Here is a 24241-nt window from a genome sequence, read left to right on the forward strand (position 1 = left end):
AACTTTAGTAGCTGCTGTTTAACATCTCCTTTGTTAATGAAATAACTTCCATTTCAGCAGTAACAGTATACATCATCAGGCTTCCCCCCTCACCTCCCAAATACAGACCAGAAATATTTTTGAACACTTTTCTGCATTATTATTGACAATTCTACTATTTTCATCTAATGTAATGGACTAAAGCTATTGTTAGGGTTCCTTTTGCATCCTTCTGCTTCTCTTGTTTCTGAATCATCTTCCTTGTGTCTATATATCTGGAACCCATTTTCTGACTTGGTTCACCCTGCCTTCAGCACTCTCCTCTGAGTTCCTCTTTAAAATACACCTTTTTCAAAGAGCCTATAAACCCCAGTCATTCTCACACTGAAGAACACAGAGCATAAAAAAAAACCCTTTACAAAATTGGTGAATTGAAGATACTAACTAATAAGGCACAGGTTCAATCGCATTATGGAGCCTTTATTCCAACCCTCTTCCTCCATCTCTGGAGCCCAATCCTGCATTTACATCACTAGAGTATGTCTCAGACTTAGAATTTCACAGCAGTCAGGTGTGTTTGAAGTGAGATATTTAGGGCCAAATCAGTTACACAAGTGTGAATCTCGAGTCACTACTGAAGTCAATGCATTTGCTCCAGATTTACATGTGTTACTGAGAGCAGAATTTGGCCTTCAGTTTTAATGCTTTGAAATCACAATATATAATGGAAAAGCACAAAAATACTGACCAATGACCAAGTGCTGTGGCTCATTCTGGAGAGAAGCATTAGAGAACTAATAATGTTGCTATAGTGCATTTGTTTTTGCTCCATCATGCAAAAGCTCTTAGGACAGGTTTGTAGAGCTCTCTTTTATTTTACTTTATTTTATTTTAATGCAGGACAACAACAAGCACCAATCCACAGGCTCTAAACATCCTGCCAGTTATTTAAAAGTATAATAAACCAAATGCACAATAAAGCCAGCTCACCCTTTTGACTAATAGTGCCGTGTAATCCAGTGGTAACACCAAGCTGTTGCTTTATGTCAGACCACCATATCTTCCTGCTCCCCCTCCCTTTCAGAGAGAGTGATTATAGAAAGTGGAAAGACAATCCAAGTTTCTAAACAAGTCTCCCTTATGAAGACACACATTGGCCTACACTTCAGTCCCCCTGTCTTCAAAGGCCAGGTGAAACAAGTGGTATGCTGAAAAATCAACAAACTTGGGCTATTTTGGTAAAGAGGGCCCTGGGCCCCTTAAGGAAAAATCCTTGTCATTCTCATCTATTCTATCTAGGTGATATAGCATCAGCACTACTGCAGACCACAACTGTGGCACTGTATCATGGGAGGTGAGGAGCGGTCTCCTGAAGCACACATATCCTATGATCTCTAAAAGCCATCCCACTTACCAAGTGGGTGGTCACCTTCTGCAACAATTCCAGCTTCCAGATTGGTTTAAAGTGGAGAAGACAGAGAAAAAGTTCAAAATAAGGCCATGAGGATTCTTTCCTTTATTTACCATACATGTAAATGTCCTACAAGATGGGTGTAGTTTTGTTTTAGACCATAGCTTTAGTACAAAAGGTGCTCAAGTTATCTGAAATTGCTTTGCAGTGTAATGATGCAGCACCTATCAGCAAATACAACATCTATCATGCACTCAACAGTACCTCATACACATCACCAAATAATAGAACCCATTTTTAACATAAAAGGAATGCTGGCCAGAACACCAAGTTATCCCCTAATCTTTTCAAAATATGCTTCGGAATCATTAACATCTATCTTGACAACCACCAGAAAGAGAGGGATGGGACATGTGTACAGTTGTTAGTGTCTCTTCTGAAGCAACACATTTGATAATTAATGATGTAAAGAAAAATCTGTCTGGGATTGGTCCTGCTTTGAGCAGCGTGTTGGACTAGATGACCTGTCCCTTCCAATCCTGATAATCTAGGATTCTATTAAATAAATTTTGGGGGAGGGATAGCTCAGAGGTTTGAGCATTGGCCTGCTAAACCCAGAGTTGTGAGTTCAATCCTTGCGGGGGCCACCTAGGGATCTGGGGCAAAATCAGTACTTGGTCTTGTTAGTGAAGGCAAGGGGCTGGACTCAATGACCTTTCAGGGTCCCTTCCAGTTCTGAGAGATAGGTATTTCTCCATATAAGCATTAAATTCCCATCATACAATTTGAAACATTTTAAAAGCATTTTGTTTTTCTAGGACATGGTTCTTTTTTGGATAGCATTCCCAGTAGGGATGGTATGTATTACTTCTGGGAATAGCATCACAGCTGGTCTATCTCTAACAGTCTACTGCTTTGGCTGAAATCAGTTTGCTTTTTAGTTCATATTTAATAAAGCTTCCCGAGTGTTTTTTTTTTAAATTCTGTTTTTTCTGTCTTGTTTATATTTCTAATCTGCCTTCCAGTCTTCACTGACTGCTCTCACAGATCTCAACCATTTAGTTCTCTCTTACTTGATAATTGTTGATCTGTGATTGAGTTAGCTTTTCTTTACGTCATTCATTATCAAATCCTCATCTTCACTTCCGATAGCCTTGATCCATCAATCATCTGCTTCCTCGAGTTTCCCCAGCTGTTTTAACAATGCCACCTATAATGTTTGCTAATGCTGCTCATTGTCGTCCTTAGAACCTTCTCTTCCAAAACAGCTTGGAAATCTTATGTTTTCTATTTGTCTCAGATCTGAGTGTTATTTAACTTGTCACTGCAACAAGAGTCAGACATTTTTTGCTTGACTTTGGCTAATCTCGTTTGATGTTTCTCAATTACAAGCTTTTTAATGATTACTCCTGCAGTATCTCTGATTTTATGATTGGCACAGCACAGAGCTTTTTAAATTAAAAGGAGCTGTACAAACAAGCTTAGCCTTTTCACTTCCACCTCAAGACTGTATATCGTTGGTATCATGCTATCTGGTTGCCTCATTAACTGCACTGACTTAATACTATACTAATAGGACAAGTTCAACTTTGTCTTATGATAGCTACAGTTCCATAAGAACATACAGACTATACTAATTGTACTCCTGTCCATGTACCTTAGAGTCACATATTGCATAATCAGTAGGTTCTGTCTATATTTGGTTTATAAATAAAAATCTATAAAACAGTGTATAATTTAGAATTGTATTTTTGCAAATATTTAATTCTGTTACCTAGAAGATATTCCTAAAGAATTTGAGTTTTAAGAAGTTGAGCTAAAGTTTGTTTTTATTTGCACTAGTGGGCGAGTCACACTTTTATTATAAAAAGAACAGGAGTACTTGTGGCACCTTAGAGACTAACAAATTTATTAGAGCATAAGCTTTCGTGGGCTACAACCCACTTCTTCGGATGCATATAGAGTGAAACATATATTGAGGAGATATATATACATATACACACACACACACACACACACACACACACACAGAGCTCACTTCTTCAGTTGCATAGAGTGAAACACACAGACAGAAGATATTTATACATACAGAGAACATGAAAAGGTGGAAGTACGCATACCAATTGTAAGAGGCCAATCAATTGAGATGAGCTATCAGTAGCAGCAGAAGAAAAAACTTTGAAGTGATAATCGAGATGACCCATAGAAGGTGTGAGGAGAACTTAACATGGGGGGGGAAAAAATTCAATTAGTGTAATGACCCAACCATTCCCAGTCTCTGTTTAGACCTAAGTTAATTGTGTCTAATTTGCATATTAATTCGAGTTCAGCAGTCTCTTTGGAGTCTGTTTTTGAAGTTTTTTTGTTGCAAAATTGACACCTTCAAGGTCTGTCACTGAGTGATTAGAGAGGTTGAAGTGTTCTCCCACTGTTTTTTGAATGTTATGATTCCTGATATCAGATTTGTTTCCATTTATTCTTTTGCGTAGAGACTGCCCAGTTTGGCCAATGTACATGGCAGAGGGGCATTGCTGGCACATGATGGCATTTATCATGTTGGTAGATGTGCAGGTGAACGAGCCCCTGATGGTGTGGCTGATGTGGTTAGGTCCTATGATGGTGTCACTTGAATAGATATGTGGACAGAGCTGGCATCGGGCTTTGTTGCAAGGATAGGTTCCTGGGTTAGTGTTTTTGTTGTATGGTGTGCGGTTGCTGGTGAGTATTTGCTTAAGGTTGGGAGGCTGTCTGTAAGTGAGGACTGGTCTGTCTCCCAAGATCTGTGAGAGTGAGGGATCGTCCTTCAGGATAGGTTGTAGATCTTTGATGATGCGCTGGAGAGGTTTCAGTTGGGGGCTGAAGGTGGCGACTAGTGGCGTTCTGTTATTTTCTTTGTTGGGCCTGTCCTGTAGTAGGTGGCTTCTGGGTACTCTTCTGGCTCAGTCAGTCAATCTGTTTTTTCACTTCAGCAGGTGGGTATTGTAGTTTTAAGAATGCTTGATAGAGATCTTGTAGGTGTTTCTCTCTGTCCGAGGGATTGGAGCAAATGCGGTTGTATCTTAGAGCTTGGCTGTAGACAATGGATTGTGTGGCGTGTCCTGGATGGAAGCTGGAGGCATGTAGGTAAGTATAGCGGTCAGTGGGTTTCCGGTATAGGGTGGTGTTTATGTGACCATCGTTTATTAGCACAGTAGTGTCTAGGAAATGGACCGCTTGTGTGGATTGGTCTAGGCTGAGGTTGATGGTGGGATGGAAATTGTTAAAATCATGGTGGAATTCATCGAGGGCTTCTTTTCCATAGGTCCAGATGATGAAGATGTCATCAATGTAGCACAAGTAGAGTAGGAGCATTAGAACAACGCTTCCTTAGCTCTCGTCCCCTAAGTCAGCCATAAAGATGTTGGCATACTGTGGGGCCATGCGGGTACCCATAGCAGTGCCGCTGACTTGAAGGTATATATTGTCCCCAAATGTGAAATAGTTGTGGGTGAGGACAAAGTCACAAAGTTCAGTCACCAGGTTTGCCGTGATGGTATCGGGGATGCTATTCCTGATGGCTTGTAGTCCATCTTTGTGTGGAATGTTGGTGTAGAGGGATTCTACATCCATAGTGGCAAGGATGGTGTTTTCTGGAAGATCACCGATGGATTGTAGTTTCTTCAGGAAATCAGTGGTGTCTCGAAGATAGCTGGGAGTGCTGGTAGCGTAGGGCCTGAGGAGAGAGTCCACATAGCCAGACAATCCTGCTGTTAAGGTGCCAATGCTTGAGATGATGGGGCATCCAGGATTTCCAGGTTTATGGATCTTGGGTAGCAAATAGAATAAACCTGGTCGGGGTTCTAGGCATGTGTCTGTACAGATCTGTTCCTGTGCTTTCTCCAGGAGTTTCTTGAGCAGATGGTGTAGTTTCTTTTGGTAATCATCAGTGGGATCAGAGGATAACGGCTTGTAGAATGTGGAATTAGAGAGCTGTCTAGCAGCCTCTTGTTCATATTCCAACTTATTCATGATGACGACAGCACCTCCTTTGTCAGCCTTTTTGATTATGAGGTCAGAGTTGTTCCTGAGGCTGTTGATGGCGTTGTGTTCAGCATGGCTTAGGTTATGGGGCAAGTGATGCTGCTTTTCCACAATTTCAGCCCGTGCACGTTGACGGAAGCAATCTATGTAGAAGTCCAGTCTGTTGTTTCGACCTTCAGGAAGAGTCCATGCAGAATTCTTCTTTTTGTAGTGTTGGTAGGAAGGATTCTGTTGGTTAGTATGTTGTTCAGAGGTGTGTTGGAAGAATTCTTTGAGTCGGAGACGGCAAAAGTAGGATTCTAGGTCACCGCAGAACTGTATCATGTTCATGGGTCTGGAAGGACAAAAAGGAAAGGCCCCGAGATAGGACAGATTCTTCTGCTGGGCTAAGAGAATAGCTGGAAAGATTAACAATATTGTTGGGTGGGGTAAGGGAGCTACTGTTGTGGCTCCTTGTGACATGTAGCAGTTTAGACAGTTTAGTGTCCTTTTTCTTTTGTAGAGAAGCAAAGTTTGTGTTGTAAATGGCTTGTCTAGTTTTTGTAAAGTCTATCCATGAGGAAGTTTGTGTGGAAGGTTGGTTTTTCATGAGAGTATCCAGTTTTGAGAGTTCAGTCTTGATCTTTCCCTGTTTGTTGTATAGGATGTTGATCAGGTGGTTTCGCAGTTTCTTTGAGAGTGTGTGGCACAATCTCTCAGCATAGTCTGTGTGATATGTAGATTGTAATGGATTTTTTACCTTTAGTCCTTTTGGTATGATGTCCATCTGTTTGCATTTGGAAAGGAAGATGATGTCTGTCTGTATCTGTACGAGTTTTTTCATGAAGTTGATGGATTTCTTCTGTCTGTGTGTTTCACTCTATGCATCTGAAGAAGTGAGCTGTAGCCCACGAAAGCTTATGCTGAAATAAATGTGTTAGTCTCTAAGGTGCCTCAAGTACTCCTGTTCTTTTTGCGGATACAGACTAACACAGCTGTTACTTTGAAACTTTTATTATATGGCATCTAAAGTAATCTGAATGGAGCATAGAGCACCTTCTGAATAACTCTGTCTGGAAGGAAACAGAACTGGGGGAGTAGTTGCAGTGCTTATATTTTGAGAGACAGCCCATGGCATTGCAGAGGAGGAGGAAAGGATGGCATCTTCCACACTTTGTGGCCAAGAGATAATTGTCAGTGTGCACATGAAAGGGACTGCAAACTCCTAGACAAAGTCATTCAGGAATTTCAATAATTGTGATGTAATGCACCAATATATCATTTGTAAAGAAAAGGTGCCTTTCACAAGAAGCCACCTGCCAGGTGAGACAACTGAGCATTGTGTTACACATTTACATAAGATGTCAGGTGAATTTTTGACTAATATTAATGGACAAGGAATGTCTGAACATCTAGCCCCTAAACAACCATTTCTGCACATGCAAATTATGGACCAGATACTCAGATGGTGTAAATGAGCACCAGTCCATTGAAGCTGTGCCCAATAATCTCGGAATATCTGTGCTTCCTGTAATATACTATTTTTAGGAAGGGACAAGGCATGGGTGTACATAAGAAGCTGAATGTCTAAAGTGACATCAATAGTTGCACATAACATTAATGAATATGGCGGACAAAGCGTGTCTAAAAGGCCAAAGCGTTTCCTCAAAGACAACGTGTGTCATGATCTATAAACAGACAGTGTCCTAGTATTTCAATTATTTTAGCATTAGAATTGGTGATAGCCTAGCAAGACGAGAATGAAATCTTACAGAGTAGGATAAACTTGACCTTTCCACCTAAAAGATGTTGGGCCAAATCCATCCCTAGTGAAATTTCACTGGCTTTAAGAGGGTTATACCAGGGCTGAATTTATTCCATTATGATTTTTCATAATCTGGCATTCACTCATTCTGTGCTTTTTCATTCAACTAAAAAAAAGAGTGACAGCTTTTTACATTATATCCTTCTATTGGTGATAAATGCTTCTCCAGGACTCATAGTCAAGTCCCGGACCTTCTGGGATTGTTGTACATGGAAGCTTCTTCCTCCTGCTTCCTTCTTCCTGGCAGCAGATGCTAGTTTTATTCTTTGTCAATGTCCTGTCCTGCTGTGAGTGAGACTCTCTTGTAACATTTATCACTACCATCATTGTGAAACATCAGGAATCCCACTTCAGGACACTCTTGTCTTTCAGTGTTGCTTTGTGTTTTTTTTTTTTTTTTTTAAAAAAACATCAAATAGTTTAAATAAATAAATAAATAAAAAACAAAACCAAACAGGTTCTAAAAATCTTCTGCAACTCCTGTAACTCCAGCACAGCCATGAGTGCCTCATGAGTCTGGCAGAGCAGTAGCTCACATTATATGCCACTATACAGAGACACACAGTGGTAACACTTTGCTGAGGGATATACAATTATATGCAAAAGGTGGTTTGAGAAATTACAATTCCTTACAGCAAAACTACATTTTAAATAGTATTTCCATAGGTCATACTTCTGGGGCTGAACATACAGACACAGGGCGTTGTTAAGTAAGAGTTTTACAGCCCAACTATTGTAACAATGCAGAATTCTCAGTGCAGTTCTCTGGTGATGTAGACCTCAGCACTCCTGCCTTTCCAGGTGATTCTGTATCTGCACTAGAGATGGTCAAAAATTTTCCATCAAAATGTAGTTTGTTGGAAAACAGGATCTTTGATTAAGTGAAAGGAGTTCCTGGTTGCAGGAAGTGCCTGCTTTCCAGGGTGGAAGGGGCAGGGGAAATACTTTTTGGTTTGGGGGTGAAAGCTTCTCAGTTTTAGGGGTTTCAATTTTTCCACACAAACACCGACATTTTTATGAGGAAGAAGTCAACAATTTTTCTCCATTTTCACTGAAAATTTTCCAAACAAAAACAGTTCTCGGACCACCTCTGACCTGCACCGCTGTGGAACACCACACCCTGTGGGAGAGTACCAATCATTTATAAGCTCTTTGGAGCAGGGACCATGTTTTTTCTCCTGTGTTTGTACAGTGCCTCCCTGAATGGAGGCCTGTTCCATGACATACAAATAATCTTGGAAACAAAACAAATGAGTGATGGGTTGTCTTCCCCCTCCCCCATTCATATGGAAGTGGGATTTCTATAGGTGTTTTACATCATTTTTAGGATTATCAGCATGAGGATTTTTTATACCAGTGCACTTCAAGGAAGGTTTCTACACACAGTTTAGTGTTTGTGCCCCTTTGTAAAGCCGTTCACATACCTTATAAATTTAACAGTAGAAATGTTTGATGAAAAATCTCTTATTACTTTTACTTTAGCCAGTAGGTGTATACCTATTGCCAAGGTACCATGGTGACTGAAATATCCTTCCATAGTTCATCAAATATCGTAACATGCAGTGAATTAATAAATACTAAATTATAAAAACATTAAAAAGCAGATTTAAAACACAGTCTGGTGGCGATGTACCTCCACAAGATGTCAGCAAAGCACTTTCTGTACACTAGCCATCAGTAGCTTTTAATCTTCCATAGCCGTACAGAGATCACAGAAATATCTTGCAACATGTTTAAGCAACTTGAACAACAGTGTCAATCACTACAATCCCTTTGGATGCCACAATACACTTCAGATGAACAAGCCAGTCTTTACGTAGTTGGGGAGAAGATTTTCTGACATGTTAGAATGCTGATCATTGCTTTATCTCACACTTTTCTGTATTCTCCTACCAGTTGTACAATGCTAACTTAAAATGCTGATGACATTTCAGAAATGTTATCATTAATAACTTTGGAGCCAGATCACACAGAAAAAGGGAATAGTTATTATACAGAGGACAGTATTGGGCTTCTATGTTGGTCTACCTACTTGATACTGGTTACTACTGACAGCCACCTAAAACCTGCTATTCCTGCATTCCATATGATTCAAAATGTCTGTTAGACAACTTGAATCATATGGAATGCGGGAATAGCAGGTTTCAGGTGGCTGTCAGTAGTAACATTTGTTATACTGCACAGTGTTCTCCCTTCACAAGAAATTCAGCCATGGCTTCCAAACCAAACGTCATTTGCTCTCATTGGACTTCATCAGGGTTAGGACCGGCCAGGAAAAAAAAAAAAAAAAAAACAGTTTTGTGAAAATGTGAGGTCAACATTTGTTTCATTGTTTTGGTTTAAAAACAAAGAAAAAGACAGAGATGCAGCCACGCCAGAAGAGCCAATAGCCCAGTGGTTAGGGCACTCACCTGGGATGTGGAGGTTCGGATAACAGAGCAGAGACACCCAGCCAGGACTAGGAGGAAGAAGAGAATCACAAGCCCCTGGCAGCAGGGGAGGCCACCCTGCTGCTGAATGGCTCCTGCAGCAGTGCCAGGAGCCATCTGCAGCCCTGTTGTCATGGGAGCGAGTGAGTGGGGCCATGACAGCAGAGCTGCAGGGGGTTCCCTGCACTGCTACAGGGCCAGGGACATGTCATCCCTGCAGGTGCAAGGTGCAGGGAAGGTGCAGGAATAGGGGTCACTGGCCCTCCAGCAGCAGGGTGAACCCTCTGCAGCTCTGCTGTTGCGCAAGTGAGTGGGTCAGAATAGAGTCACCTGACCAGAACTGCGAGGAGTAGAAGGAGAATGACAGGCCCCCAGCCACAAAAGAGGCCACCCTGTTGTTGAATGGCTCCTGCCCTCTTGATTATCTGAACTCCCAGTTATCTAAATAAAATCTGCATCCCCCATGCTATCCAGATAATCAGGAGTATAGCGTATGCATGTATGGAGAAAGAATCCTCCAAGTCTGTCAGGCTCCCAAGCCTAAAGCTAAATTAAAATCAAGGGACCAAGGCCTAAAGCCCTGATTCAGTTTTTACTCAGTCCGTGTTCATCCAAAACTCCCTTTGACTTCAGTAACAGATGGGCTGGTCAGAACGGAGTAAAAACACAGCAAGAACTTCAGGGTTTGGTTCAGTATGTGGAGGCAAAAAATGAGCTCTTAAAAATGGTTGTCATGGAACTTGCATAAATTCAGTAAGTCAAAGTATGAAATATTCAGAAATTCATGGCTGTCTGTGTGGTTTTTTTTTAATTAGGGCTTCTATAAAACAAAAGGGGCTTGCTTAGCAAGGGTCCATGTATACTTTTTTTTGGTTTCAGGCTCCATGGCTTAATGTAGTCTGAGTTTCACTTTGAACCTTGGGTATCAAAACATAATAAAGCAAGTTTTGCATCAAGCTCAGATGATGCCATAACTTTTGAAGGTCTGTAGCATCACTCAGATCTGGAAGAGAAACTACCAGATTAACTTCAGCGCTTATGTGGGTACAGAAGTTATGGGGAATGAGTAAAACGGATCGGGGGACTGTTTGTGTAACTAACTGACTCAAACCAGGGAATGAATCAGAAGTTTCCAGAACTGAATGCATGGGTCTTTATAGCTTGAGTTAAAAAGCCAGGATTTATACCTGGCAACTATAACAGATTTTTCCTTTCTGCATGAGAAACAGAGATGAATAATTAACTCACACTGAGCAGCGGGGTACAGCCTACCTCTGGACACAGAAAGTTCATCCTGAGAATGAGGCCCACAGCAGTTTGAATGCTGGATAAGTCCCCAGTTATGTAACAGCCACCATCTTAACCAACACTGGGGCTTGAAGTAGGGACTTCTAGAGCTAAGCAGCCAGTGTCTACAGCTAGCAGCTGTACCAGATTCACATCTGGTGTGGATTGGGCCACACCTACTAGCCAGAGGTTTACGTTTTAAGGGGGACAGTTTTCTGATCAAGGCTTAAGCTGGATCAAGGCTTAAGCATATTCTAATGAGTCCTGGACCAGTTCCCCCCAAAAAGTTACTTGTAGGTAGTATGGTGAAAATTGATCCACCTAACACCTTAAAATGATTGGCCAGCTAGGGATCTCTACCACATCAGCATTAAATGCCATTGCTGTAAGAATCAAGGAGAAATACCAGTTTCTCTTTGACTTCCTGAAGAGAGTAGCGAGAAAAACAGAAAGGTTGACAGTGCTGCAAACTTTTCCTTCCTCACTATCCTCTCCAAGTAAAAACCAGAAAACACCCTGGCCTGTTCTCAAATCAATTGCTACAATAATCTGATCCGAATGGAATTTTCCTGCATTGGTCCCCTCACTACTAATGGTTCTAAGACCTTCCATTACCTGAAGAGTCATTGTGTGTTTATTTCCTATTGTTTTTCTTATGTAAACTCTTTAGAGGTGGCACTATTTTAGTCTATGCGCTGTAAAGTTACATATACACTTATTGTGCTATTTTAATACAGAATCAGATTTGTGCTCTCTTCTATGCTGCTTCACATGCTTAGGAAGAGCTCCCCATAAATGTACGCAAAGCTACCTTATTGACCACCTTCAAATCCCTCCTTTCAACTCTCCTTTGCTGTAATGCCCACAAAAAACTTGGCAATGGTTAGGTTGTTGGTGTGCTGAGGCCACTGCTTATCATGGGTACCAATGTTGTCTCCTTGTTTCCTTTTGCTCCCTGTCTGGGTCTGTATCCACTTGTCTGCTCTTCTTTGATTTTATCCTTTGTAGCAGAGACTGTCCTTTAATTTTGTATTTGTACAGCACCTAGCACAATGGGGTCCTGGTCCATGACTGGGGGTCTCCTAGGTGCTGCTGCAAGTACTATAATATCCCCCTTCCCATTTCATTTTCTGGTATAAAACCTTTTAGTTCCTGGGTCCCTTTCCTAATCTCCTAGATATGCTCTTCAACCTATTCCTGGGACTCACATTTCCACATAGAAATTCCAATGTCTTACCAAGCTTTCATTCTACTCAAGGGAAGTGAAAACATTTTGATCTATGATAGGTTTCTGGTTTGACTGAGAAACGTGATCCCACATGCTTTAGTCATAATTACAGTACCTAAATTTACAGTTGCATTGCTGGAACAAGTGCAGCACCCATACCATCTAAAGCAGTGGCTCTCAAACTTTTTTTACTGGTGACCCCTTTCACATAGCAAGTCTGAGTGCAACCGCCCTTGTAAATTAAAACACTTTTTATATATTTAACACCATTATAAATGCTGGCGGCAAAGCAGGGTTTGGGGTGGAGGTTGACAGCTTGCAACCCCCCCCATGTAATAACCTCACAGCCCCCTGAGGGGTCCTGACCCCCCGTTTGAGAACCCCTGATCTAAAGGAAGCACCAATATCATCTAAGGAACCAAAATAAATGTAGTTGTTGCAGGCATTTTCTAACCCAAATCTGAGCTGAGCTCGACAGCAGGAGAAACGCAACCATCTCCTAGATCAAGGGTCGGCAACGTTTGGCACGCAGCTCGCCAGGGTAAGCACCCTGGCAGGCCGGGCCAGTTTATTTACCTGCTGACGTGGCAGGTTCGGCTGATCGCGGCCCCCACTGGCCGCGGTTCGCTGTCCTGGGCCAATGGGGGCGGTGAGAAGCGGCGTGGGCGAGGGATGTGCTGGCCGCGGCTTCCCGCCACCCCCATTGGCCCGGGACAGTGAACCACGGCCAGTGGGGGCCGCGATCGGCCGAACCTGCTACGTCAGCAGGTAAATAAACTGGCCCGGGCCGCCAGGATGCTTACCCTGGCGAGCCAAACGTTGCCGATCCCTATCCTAGATGGTCATGAAACAGTGCATTTGTATGACACTTTGTGTGGTCAAAACATTTTAAAAATATTTGAGCCAGATTCTGATACACTTAGGAATGATGAGGAAGCACCTTACTGTGAATTCTCAGGCTTCTAAATGTTCTTTTGCTCCTGCCACCTCTATCTCCCCGATATTGTAATTAAATGATTTTGAATGCTATGGATTGGTCTTGGTTGGTAACATACAATAATTGGTATGATTTTAGAAGTACTTATTGTGAATAGTGTGATGTTCTTGATATCTTACTTCCTAACAACTCTAGCCTGCAGCTGGCTGAATTTAACGAATCAAAATTTGTGATATCCCCCTTTTTTGACTGTCTCTAATGCTATTTTACTAGTTACTCTGAATACTGTGATTAAAGTTTCATGGTATCTTTGACTACATTTTGCTGCATGCTCATTTGCTGGCTACTATGAAACACTATTTGAGACTTTCTTCTGTTATCAAGGAGTTGGACTTAGTGTGAAGGATGTAACAACCTAACTTTTTATATAAAATGTTTTATGCTAAGTATAATCCAAGCCTTTACAAAGGCAGTTTTACACATAGATTGGGAGCTCCCATGACTGAAGCCACTAGGAGCACTTCTGGGGGAGAACAATAGACAATAAGTGGCTTTCCAAAATTCACACAAAGTTTGTAACAAAGCTTAGAACCCAGATGCCCTATTTCTTGTCACTCATAGGCTAAAGAGGAAGTTTACCAGGTGAGACTCGAAATGATGAAATGTATCAGTGGCTGGAAGAACTTTAGGTTGATGGGGTAACACTAGTGCAAGAGTGACCCACAATTATGGAGAGTCACATGCAACAGTGACAAGGAGAAAAGGGTAGAGTTTTTAGAGCTTTGAAGATGGCGAGCCTCCGTCCAACAGAGCACTTAACCTCATGTTTTAAGCAATTGAAAGTACTCATGTGCTTAGAATTTGGTTACTTATATGATCCCATTGTTGGGGTATCTGAGCATCTCGCAATCTCTAATGTAGTTATCCTCATAACAACTCTGCTCAGCTGCCAACTAACCCTATAAGTCCCTAGATTTTTGCTTGTTGAGCCTGATCCAGTGGGCATGTTCTGACTGAGCATGCTTTATAAAAAAAAAAAAAAAAAAACAAACAACTAGCTAGACACTGACTCATCTTTAGCCCAGTGATTAGAGTACTCGCCCAGGATGCGAGAGACCCCAGTTCAATTCCCCACCACCACCTGATTCGAAGGAGTTTGCCCTGAAACCTCTGTTCACTTACCTGAGAAGTGGAAATCCCCTGTTCAAATTCCTCATCATCATCAGGAAGAGAGGGGAACTGAACTGGCATTTCCCATATCCTAACCACTGGACTAAAGGTTATAAAGGAGGCTGCCACCCCTCCTCCATTGTTTTGTGTAGGTGGAGGCATGCACAGATGCTGTTTTTGCAAAAAACAGTTTAGACACAGTGGAGTCAGCCAGGAGAGGGCTCCCAACTATGGCTCCAAAGAGGGAGGTGCTTCCTTCCAGCCTGGACTTATGTGCCAAACTCCCAGAAAGGGGTTGGGCTTAGGATACACCACTCATCAGCAACTGCTATTGGCAAGCTTAGGCTGTTTCCTGCCTAACAGAATCAATTCTGAAGCACTTAGAGGAGAGGAAGGTGATCAGGAACAGTCAGCATGGATTCACCAAGGGCAAGTCATGCCTGACTAACCTAATTGCCTTCTATGAGGAGATAACTGACTCTGTGAATGAGGGGAAAGCAGTGGATGTGTTATTCCTTGACTTTAGCAAAGCTTTCGATATGGTCTCCCACAGTATTCTTGCCACCAAGTTAAAGAAGTATGGGCTGGATGAATGGACTAGAAGGTGGATAGAAAGCTGGCTAGATTGTCGGGCTCAATGGGCACCGATCAATGGCTCCATGTCTAGTTGGCAGCCGGTTTCAAGTGGAGTGCCCCAGGGGTCGGTCCTGGGGCCGGTTTTGTTCAATATCTTCATTAATGATCTGGAGGATGGCGTGGACTGCACTCTCAGCAAGTTTGCAGATGACACTAAACTGGGAGGAGTGGTAGATACGCTGGAGGGTAGGGATAGGATACAGAGGGACCTAGACAAATTAGAGGATTGGGCCAAAAGAAACCTGATGAGGTTCAACAAGGACAAGTGCAGAGTCCTGCACTTAGGATGGAAGAATCCCATGCACTGTTACAGACTAGGGACCGAATGGCTAGGAAGCAGTTCTGCAGAAAAGGACCTAGGGGTTACAGTGGACGAGAAGCTGGATATGAGTCAACTGTGTGCCCTTGTTGCAAAGAAGGCTAACGGCATTTTGGGCTGTATAAGTAGAGGCATTGCCAGCAGATCGAGGGACATGATCATTCCCCTCTACTCGACATTGGTGAGGCCTCATCTGGAGTACTGTGTCCAGTTTTGGGCCCCACACTATAAGAAGGATGTGGAAAAATTGGAAAGAGTCCAGCGGAGGGCAACAAAAATCATTAGGGGGCTGGAGCACATGACTTATGAGTAGAGGCTGAGGGAACTGGGATTGTTTAGTCTGCAGAAGAGAAGAATGAGAGTGGATTTGCAAAAACAACAAGGAGTCTGGTGGCACCTTAAAGACTAACAGCTGCTTTCAACTACCTGAAAGGGGGTTCCAAAGAGGATGGATCTGGACTGTTCTCAGTGGTACCTGATGACAGAACAAGGAGTAATGGTCTCAAGTTGCAGTGGGGGTGGGTTAGGTTGGATATTAGGAAAAACTTTTTCACTCGGAGGGTGGTGAAGCACTGGAATGGGTTACCTATGGAGGTGGTGGAATCTCCTTCCTTAGAGGTTTTTAAGGTCAGGCTTGACAAAGCCCTGGCTGGGATGATTTAGTTGGGACTTGGTCCTGCTTTGAGCAGGGGGTTGGACTAGATGACCTCCTGAGGTCCCTTCCAACCCTGATATTCTATGATTCTAACATGCTGATTGTTGTGGATTACACTCTCGGGCACCTCGCTCTCTCTGCATTGTAGAGGGAGCCTAGACACCTAACCCATGGGTTGTTGTTTCATGGGTCGGCAAGGCACCTAAGAGTTAACTGTTGAAATGCTTAAGTGGCTGCAATGGATATGGATTGAAGGTGGCAACTGCACATGTCTTTTGCTTTCAGAAGCCTCTAGCACAATGGGCTCCAGAATAGCACAGCGAAAATTTTTGTGCCAGCCTTTGTTCAATATAATGTTTTCCATCTGATTCCTAAGTGGCAAAGTAGTTTCGTGTGTACCTTAGGTACACACACAGTCATGCAATATATGCTAGTAAACTATATAGGAAGCAAATAGTAAAACATAACCCAGTAACACACACACACACACACACTCCGTTGTGCTGTGAAGTACAGAAAAAGCTACTACATTGTTGCATCTCTTCAGGAAATATATATCAGAAGGTAGGTACTTAAGCTGAGATGCAGAACCTTTGAATTATTACATTTATAAGGTTTATTTGGGGGAGGATGGGGCAACATTATCACAAATTAAGGTTATTTTTCTAGACAGCTACTGAGAGTTAATTGAGAAGATGAAAAATAGAGAAACACACAGAAATTATAATAACAGACTATACTTGAAATAGAAAAGAGTCAATATACATAAATATAAATACAATAAAGTGGTTTCCAACATTGCTCATACTTACAATCTTATACTGTGTATACTTCTTTAATGGAGACCATTGGGAACAAAGATAGAAAGGAAAGTAAGTAGAGCCCATCAGAAGGAAGTTCCAGATTCAGTTTACACCATCTTGAGAACCAGACAAACCCACAAAATGAGAACTGGGTGTGGGTATTTTATACCATTCTTTATGGTTAGGTATGGATAGATACCTATATTTTATCCTGATTATAATAAAGGTCAATACCTGTCCCCCAATCCACATGTGGTCTTTGAGATGCCCATAATTAAGCATAAAGCATTAATATTCAAGATTAACATCAGTCATGTCTTAATTCCTATACATAAACACAATTTAAGTGCCTAGATGCTGCACAGCAACCTGATCGCTAAAGCCCTATGACCACAAACTCCCTTGCAAAATTCTGTGTACTGTACCCTTTGTGGTTACCAGTTTGTTTGCCCAGAGAGAATGAGAAGGCATAAAATGATATAGGCCTGAGGACATAACCTCAGGTCATAATTTAACTCAGAACCCCAGCCTAGCATGACTATCACCACACCCCTCACACTAGGCTCCACACCAATAAGTCAGACTTAACTATAACAAAGCCTGCTAGCCCAGGCATTTATGTTCTCCTACTTCCTATTCTAGCCTTGATTGCTTCCATTATTATTTCTATAAGCATGCTTAGCAAAGTCATGTAACCCAAAACTATAAATCCTCCAAGAACAGGTCAGGTGGGTCAACAGACAACAGCTGCTACCACAGTATCAGCAAGTCAAGTTAAGAGAGGCTAAGCTATCTTTTCTAGGTATACAGTGTTTCAGGTGCTATGGGCTGATTATCTAATCCACCATTCCTGTGCTCTATGGAGGCACCCCTTGTACCAAAGACTATAAGGCTAGGCAGGGTTGGGTCATTCTGCTAGCTCTGTGTATCACCTGGGGAACCCCCTTATATCAAGTTTTGTAATGGGGCCAGGGCAGAATAAAAATAGCAATCCTATCATTCCCTTTGAGGGCAACAGTTTCTACAGAAAGTAATATAACACACAACAATGCAGGTACAAGTACGGACTTCCTGTATTCTAGTCAGTTTGGAATAGGCTGCATTCCCTCATTAGAGCTGGTTAAATAAACTTGAAAGGTGGTGGGGGGAGTTTAATCAAAAGTCAAGTTGGAACTTAAAATGTCATTTAAAACTTGAAAGATTCCAACCAGCTCTACTCAATACATAGTTCAGATATTGCAAAGTACAGTGCCTCCCCACTAGAACTGCCAACCAAGAACTTACCCACCATCCAGCCAATCTGCTCTTCTTTTCTGAGCTTGGCTAGGGGCTGGTGTTTATAGAAGAAGGAAGTCGGGGGGAAGCCTCCTTGACTGCACCCAAATATAGAAACAATTTCCTTTCAGATTTATCTCCTGATCCTAGCAGCTAATCAGTAGTTTCCCTGCAGAATGAGGAATGCTAGCTCTTCTCATTTGTATCCTAACTAGTATAAATACCTGCAGATGCTGTTCCAGTGCATGCATTTCCATTTCTTCTTTTGAAATGTAAAGGGAAAAATCCCGACCTGCTGTGCACTCATATGCTAGGGTAGTGGGATCGGGGAGAAGAACAGCAAAACTTTTCTCCCTCATATGGATTATCCAAAATACAGACCCAGCATGGTTTTTTTGAGGATAGCTGGGGACCTGGTTAATGAAGCATGTGTTGCCCTGTGATCCTAAGGTGGTGTGTTTAGTGGGCTTGGCGATATGGGTGTGGCCAAGCCCCCAGTCTGTCTGCTTGCATGTTATCATTGACAGCAGATACTGGGATAAGCATACACTACTGTTTTTTTGGAGCAGAGTCAAGAAACACTTGTCTCCTACTTCCCCTAAGCAATCTTGCCTGGCATAGGCAGGATTATTAATTGTTTGTATTGCAGCAACATCTAAGTGCCTCAGACAATGTTGGAGCCCCATTGCTCAAATCAGACCTGGTCAGAAAATGCAGCTGCCCCTCTTGCCATGGAACATTTCAATATGTTGTCAAGAAGAAGAAAAAAATAGTTTAAGGCCAAATTTTTGGGTTTCCCCCTTTTCCTCACCCCAGGAAAACACTAAGGCAGATATTTTGAGGGAAGCAGACACTGTCCACACAAATTTCCATTTAGTTGGAAACCCAATTTTCCATTGATAAGAAGTTCATGGAAAGTTTTTGAGCAGCCCTAGTACAAACACAAAGTGAGAGATAGCTCCTGCCCTGAATAATTTAGAGTCTATACAAAGGAAGTATGGTCATCCTCATTTTACAGATGGGGAACTAAAGTAGGCTAATTTAGGGAAGCTGCTACTGCTCTGCTTCCACCGCTACATAAGCATAACATGCCGCACGCTACCTGTGCTAAGTTATTGACTCTTTGGAAGCCAACAATATGACACTTGCAGCTGAATGAAGCTACAGGACTAATTTGGTTAAATGTGTGTTAGCATGTTTGAGGGGTCTACAATGCTCCAGTTAGCCTGTGTTTTTGGCCAACACAGAATACGTCAACAAGAAGCATATGGAATATCACCAAATGCAGAGCAAAAGATGAAGGATCATATGTTCCAGCAAAGCCTGACTTTATAAATCTAGTAAATATAAATTGACCTACAGTATATTTCATCACCTCAAAAATCTCATTACTGACTGCAGCAAAAACCATTCATGGGCTCAGGTATGCTGCTTTCTTTGGGAAGTTTATTCAGTATTTACACCAGACATTGTATAATGTCCATTTTCAAATGTCTCTGGCTTTTTACTTCTTTATTCTTCATGTTTTAATTTTATTTATTTTAACTGTTCCTTCCCTTTTTCCAAACACAAAGGAACTTCAGAAGTGTGTGGAGAGAAAGGGCGGGAGAAGAGAGCACATTTTTTTCCTGTGCACTTCTGGACATGTCTATCATTTGGTCAACAGCAGGGATAGGCCTGATTCTCCATTGCATCTTGTGCCATCATTTATGCCTGTGTAAAGTGGCTGTAAAATGTTACCATTCTGATTAGGTAACACTTTAGACCTGCAACCCATGAGAGAGAAAGTGTGTGTGTGTTTGTGTCAGTCCCCTATGGGCCCACTCCACAGAGGATGAGAGTATATTACAGCCCCCAGCTACAGAGCCTAACTTTTTTTTCTCAAGCTGCAGAAACTCATGGCTTTAGCTCTGGAGGTTCCCCAGTTCAAACCTTGGATTAGCCGTGATAGTGGCAATCTCATAAATTGGCACATCAGAAACAAAGTAATGACAAATCAAGCCTGTGTGGGTAAAGTTTTCAGAAGCATTTAAGTTCAATTTTTAAAAGTGGCTTGAACACTTTGAGGCACCCCAGGGTATATCTATACTATAGAAAAAACATGGCTGGCTGGCCGGGGTCAGCTGACTCAGGCTTGCAGGACTCTGACTGCGGGACTGTCAAATAGCAGTGTAGACATTTGAGCTCACGCCAGAACCCAGGCTTTGGGACCCTCCTCCTTCGCAGGGTCCCAGAGCTCAGGCTCCAACCCAAGCCTTAACATCTACACGGCAATTTTATAGCCCTGCAGCCCAAGCCCCATGAACCTGAGTCAGCTGACTTGGGCCAGTTACAGGTGTTTTATTGCAGTGTAAGCATACCCTTGGTCTTATTTAAAGTCAATGAGCATTAGGCTCCTAGGTGCTTTTATAAAAATTCTATCCTGTGTGCATACTTCACTACAATACTTGAATGAGAGCTACTCAACCTAGCCGGTCACTCCACTTCATCATTATGAGCCCAAAGACAGCTTTTTGTGAAGACCAGCCTGTAACCCATTCAAACTATTTATTTACCACCCACAGCCAAAGCAAGTTCCTCTCCAGGCAACCAAACGCATTTGTTCCTTTTCATAGGTTATGAGACTTTTCATTTGTTGGATCACATCTCAACCTTCACCCAGTGTTGAGAAAAAAGTTACATTAACTGTATCATGGGGGGAAATTTTACTCTTGGGGGGATTCTGTGCCACTGCACATGTGCGGAATTCATGTCCCCTGCAGATATTTTTTTCTTCGCAGAAAATACATTCTGCTGGAGCGGTGCTGCAATTATGCCTTTCACCCACCAGGGGCTGCTGTGGCACCAGAACAGAGGGCCACCAGCTCAGCCAGCTGCAGAGAGACTGCATTCTTCACAGTGTACTGCCCACAGGTGAGGAGACATGGGATATGGGGCAGGGGGGGGGGAAGAATGGACAGAGCAGGGCACATAGGCTGCTGGGGGGTCACATAGACTGGGGTTCAGAAGAGCTAATGGGGGGTGACTGGGGTGGGGGCTGAATGGTAGTGGGGGGTGCAGAGACACATGGGGATAGGGGGAGGGGTGACTGAGTGGTTGTGCAGGGACACATGGGGATGGGCAGATGTGCCTGACTGAATGGGAGAAGCTAGGGGTCAGCCAGGGTTTGCATGGGGGAGACTCCCCAATTCCCTAACAATCATTCCCCCCCCAAAAAAACCATACTTCTCCCACTCACACCTATCAACCCTCTAGATTCACTCCCAGGCTTCTTCCCATCAAATACTTTCCTCTCCCTCAGCTCTTCCATTACCCCTGACTTCTCCAAGCCTTTGCACTGCTTCTGAGGAATGCAGAAAACATGTACCTGTATTGTAGTTTAAATGAATTATTACTAAAAGTTCTGTATTAATATTTCTATTAAGGAATCTATTTGTCAAAAAACATTTCCTGAATCTCTTTTATTATCTGTATTGTTACAGAAATACTTGCTGACAGGTATTTTGAAATAAAATTACCAAAATAAATGAAACTGGTGTGATTATACTGTGGTTTTTTTTTTTTTGACAAATAAAACATGAAGAATTTAGCAGAATTTTAAAATATTGTGTGCAGAATTTTTAACTTTTTGGCACAGAATTCCCACAGAAGTAAAGTTTGTACCCCAAATGCATTCAGAAACCAAGAACAATTCTTTAACGTTTCAGGACAAAAAAATTGTTTAAAATTCAGTGTCATAAAAAAGTTACATGAACTGTGTTTTGGGGGACTAAGAACAACTAAGAACAATTCTTCAATGTTTTAGAAAAAAAATATGTAACTAGCAAATCAAAAGAACTAGCAGGAGTCTTATTCAATGTGAGCCTATATGCAATTTTCACACAACAGCATTGATATCGAGTGGTCAGCGCATACAAATTCACTGCATTCTCTACATTGCTGGCAGCTCTTCTGGTCAGCTGAACTGGGGCAAATGTGTTAGCAACCACTGCTAAGTTTGCTAGGTGTTTCTGTGGTGGCTGGTTTTTGATGGCAGCCAAGGGACGAATATGCTGCTTTGATGGGCATGGTGAGATGATGGGTATCAAGGATTCTTCTCTTTATATTTACATCTATACGTTGTTCTCCTAGATTGACAAGGAACAAGCACCTTCTTTATCTTGGTCGAGTGTGGTGCCAAGAAGGGTTGTTGCTGACCCAAATGATTAAACTTGCAATAGCAGCAACAAGTATGTTGAGAAAGAACCATTGGCCACCTATTTATCTCACACCTGCAGGAGTACATTCTTGCAAGGTGGTCCATGCTATCAATATCACTTTTAGTGTAATTGTAGTGGAGAATTGTGTGGGATTTCTTTTCATTTCCTTCTACAACCTTACCATGATGCATTGTCAAACCTAAACACTGATGGCAATTTCTCTGTGCTGTGATGTGGATGCATCTCACTGGATATATCAGGCTTGTTTCATTGGATTGAATGAACATAGGTCAAATTTTCATTGAGTAGATCTTGAGCGAGCTGAATACTGGTGAAGAAGTTATCCCCAACTACATTTCTTCCAGTCTTATATCAGGGCTGAACACGAGCTCTTCACTGTCCGAAGACAAACTTGATGAACAATCAACAGAAACATGGTCTTCCTTCTCAGAGCAACTCTTGACACAATCTGGGACAAAAATGTTGTGATCACATGACAACTTGCTTTCAGAGTTTCAAAATTATTTTGATAAGGTCAGAAGCAGAATATCATGCCTGTTTGTTTGCCATCTTGAATTGCATATCGCAAAAAAATCCCCATAAGTCTCCTGAATCTGCAGTGTTTGGAGCACAATGCCTAGAAAGACAATCCCCTCAAGGGTGTTAGGCAAAGGGAGCCAGCATCAGTCAACTCTGTGTTGAGGACACCTAACAAGCCTGGATTTGAAGAGACCAGCTTCCATGGAATACCTTCTACTTTAGGGTGACCCTATGCAGCAACCACTGTCACTGCAATGTATTATCAGTTATATATGCTAACTATTACAATACAAGATACTCTGACACGAAGCAAACATACATAGAACTACTAAAATATAGAGATAACAGTGCAACATGTTTGGGGTACATTTGTACCCCACATACCTTTTTGATACAGAAAAAATATTTTTCATGCTAAACTAAACCAAAAAAAAAAGCTGAATTGTGTACACGTGCCTCGATGTCCTGAAACAGCACAGTTGGCGGACCATTAGTTCACAAGTTATGCTTGTGTGGTACAACATTACACCACAAATGTCGGTGAGAGTTAAAATGTTCTTCCAGAGGTCAGTCCCTCTTTCCATCCCCCTGCCTCGACCTGCACAAAAAAGCCACGCTGAAATATCCTAGTTCTTGTCCAGAATGTTGACCCCTTATTACTACTGGTAAGTCGTTACTCATATGAGTAGTCCCATTGAAGTCAACAGAATCACTCATGTGAATAACTATGAACTCCTTACTCCCACGGATGAGCAATCTGGTCTGTCAGATTTCACTCTGTTCATCGTCATTTGGTCCCTCTGGGCTCACTGTTGAGAAAGATATTATCACAAGAAAGACAGAAATCTTGCAAATTTTGAGGGTGTTTCTGCTTCATATCACTGTCAGGAAAAATCATTTAATTCACCTCGTGTATACATAGTGGGCTAGCTCCTCAGCTGGAGGGGTAAACTAGCAATGTCGGTGGGGCTACGTTGACTTACACCATCTGAGGATCTGGTCCAGTGTGCTAGCATGTAATATCATGCGCACTGTATATACATAGAGGTTATATGTTTGAATCAATTAAATATTAAATTCATCATGTTTAGCAGCTACAGACCACAGTGAACAGTTGCTCTCTAATGGTTAAATGCCCTTTAGATTTGAAGCCCTTTGATTTATTGGAAGAAACCTGCTGGGCAGAACATACTGTGGAACTGATTAATGTCAGCTTCTGTCATCAGTTTCCACTTAGATTCTTGGCCGGCTCTGACATCTCCTCCCTTAAGGATCCAGAAGAATTCAAGGACTGATCCAAGAGCTTTGCTGGCATGGGATTTGCAGAATGTGGTGCTTGCAAAATAAGAAAGATGAATGGAAGTAAAATTCCATGTTCTCTACTGGGCTTGTTTCTTTAACTCATTTCTCTAGAGAAAGAGACCAATGCCAGGACCACACCAGCAAGGGAAACAAATCAATAGCATGTTCACTGGTTTTGTTACAGATGTCTTGCATTTCCTTTGCTGCTTTATATGCTCCCTCATAGCTTGTCAAACTGGAAAATGAC

Source organism: Terrapene carolina, unplaced genomic scaffold, assembly GCF_002925995.2.
Source record: "Terrapene carolina triunguis isolate 2854851 unplaced genomic scaffold, T_m_triunguis-2.0 Scaffold42, whole genome shotgun sequence".
NCBI classification, from domain to species: Eukaryota; Metazoa; Chordata; order Testudines; family Emydidae; genus Terrapene; species Terrapene triunguis.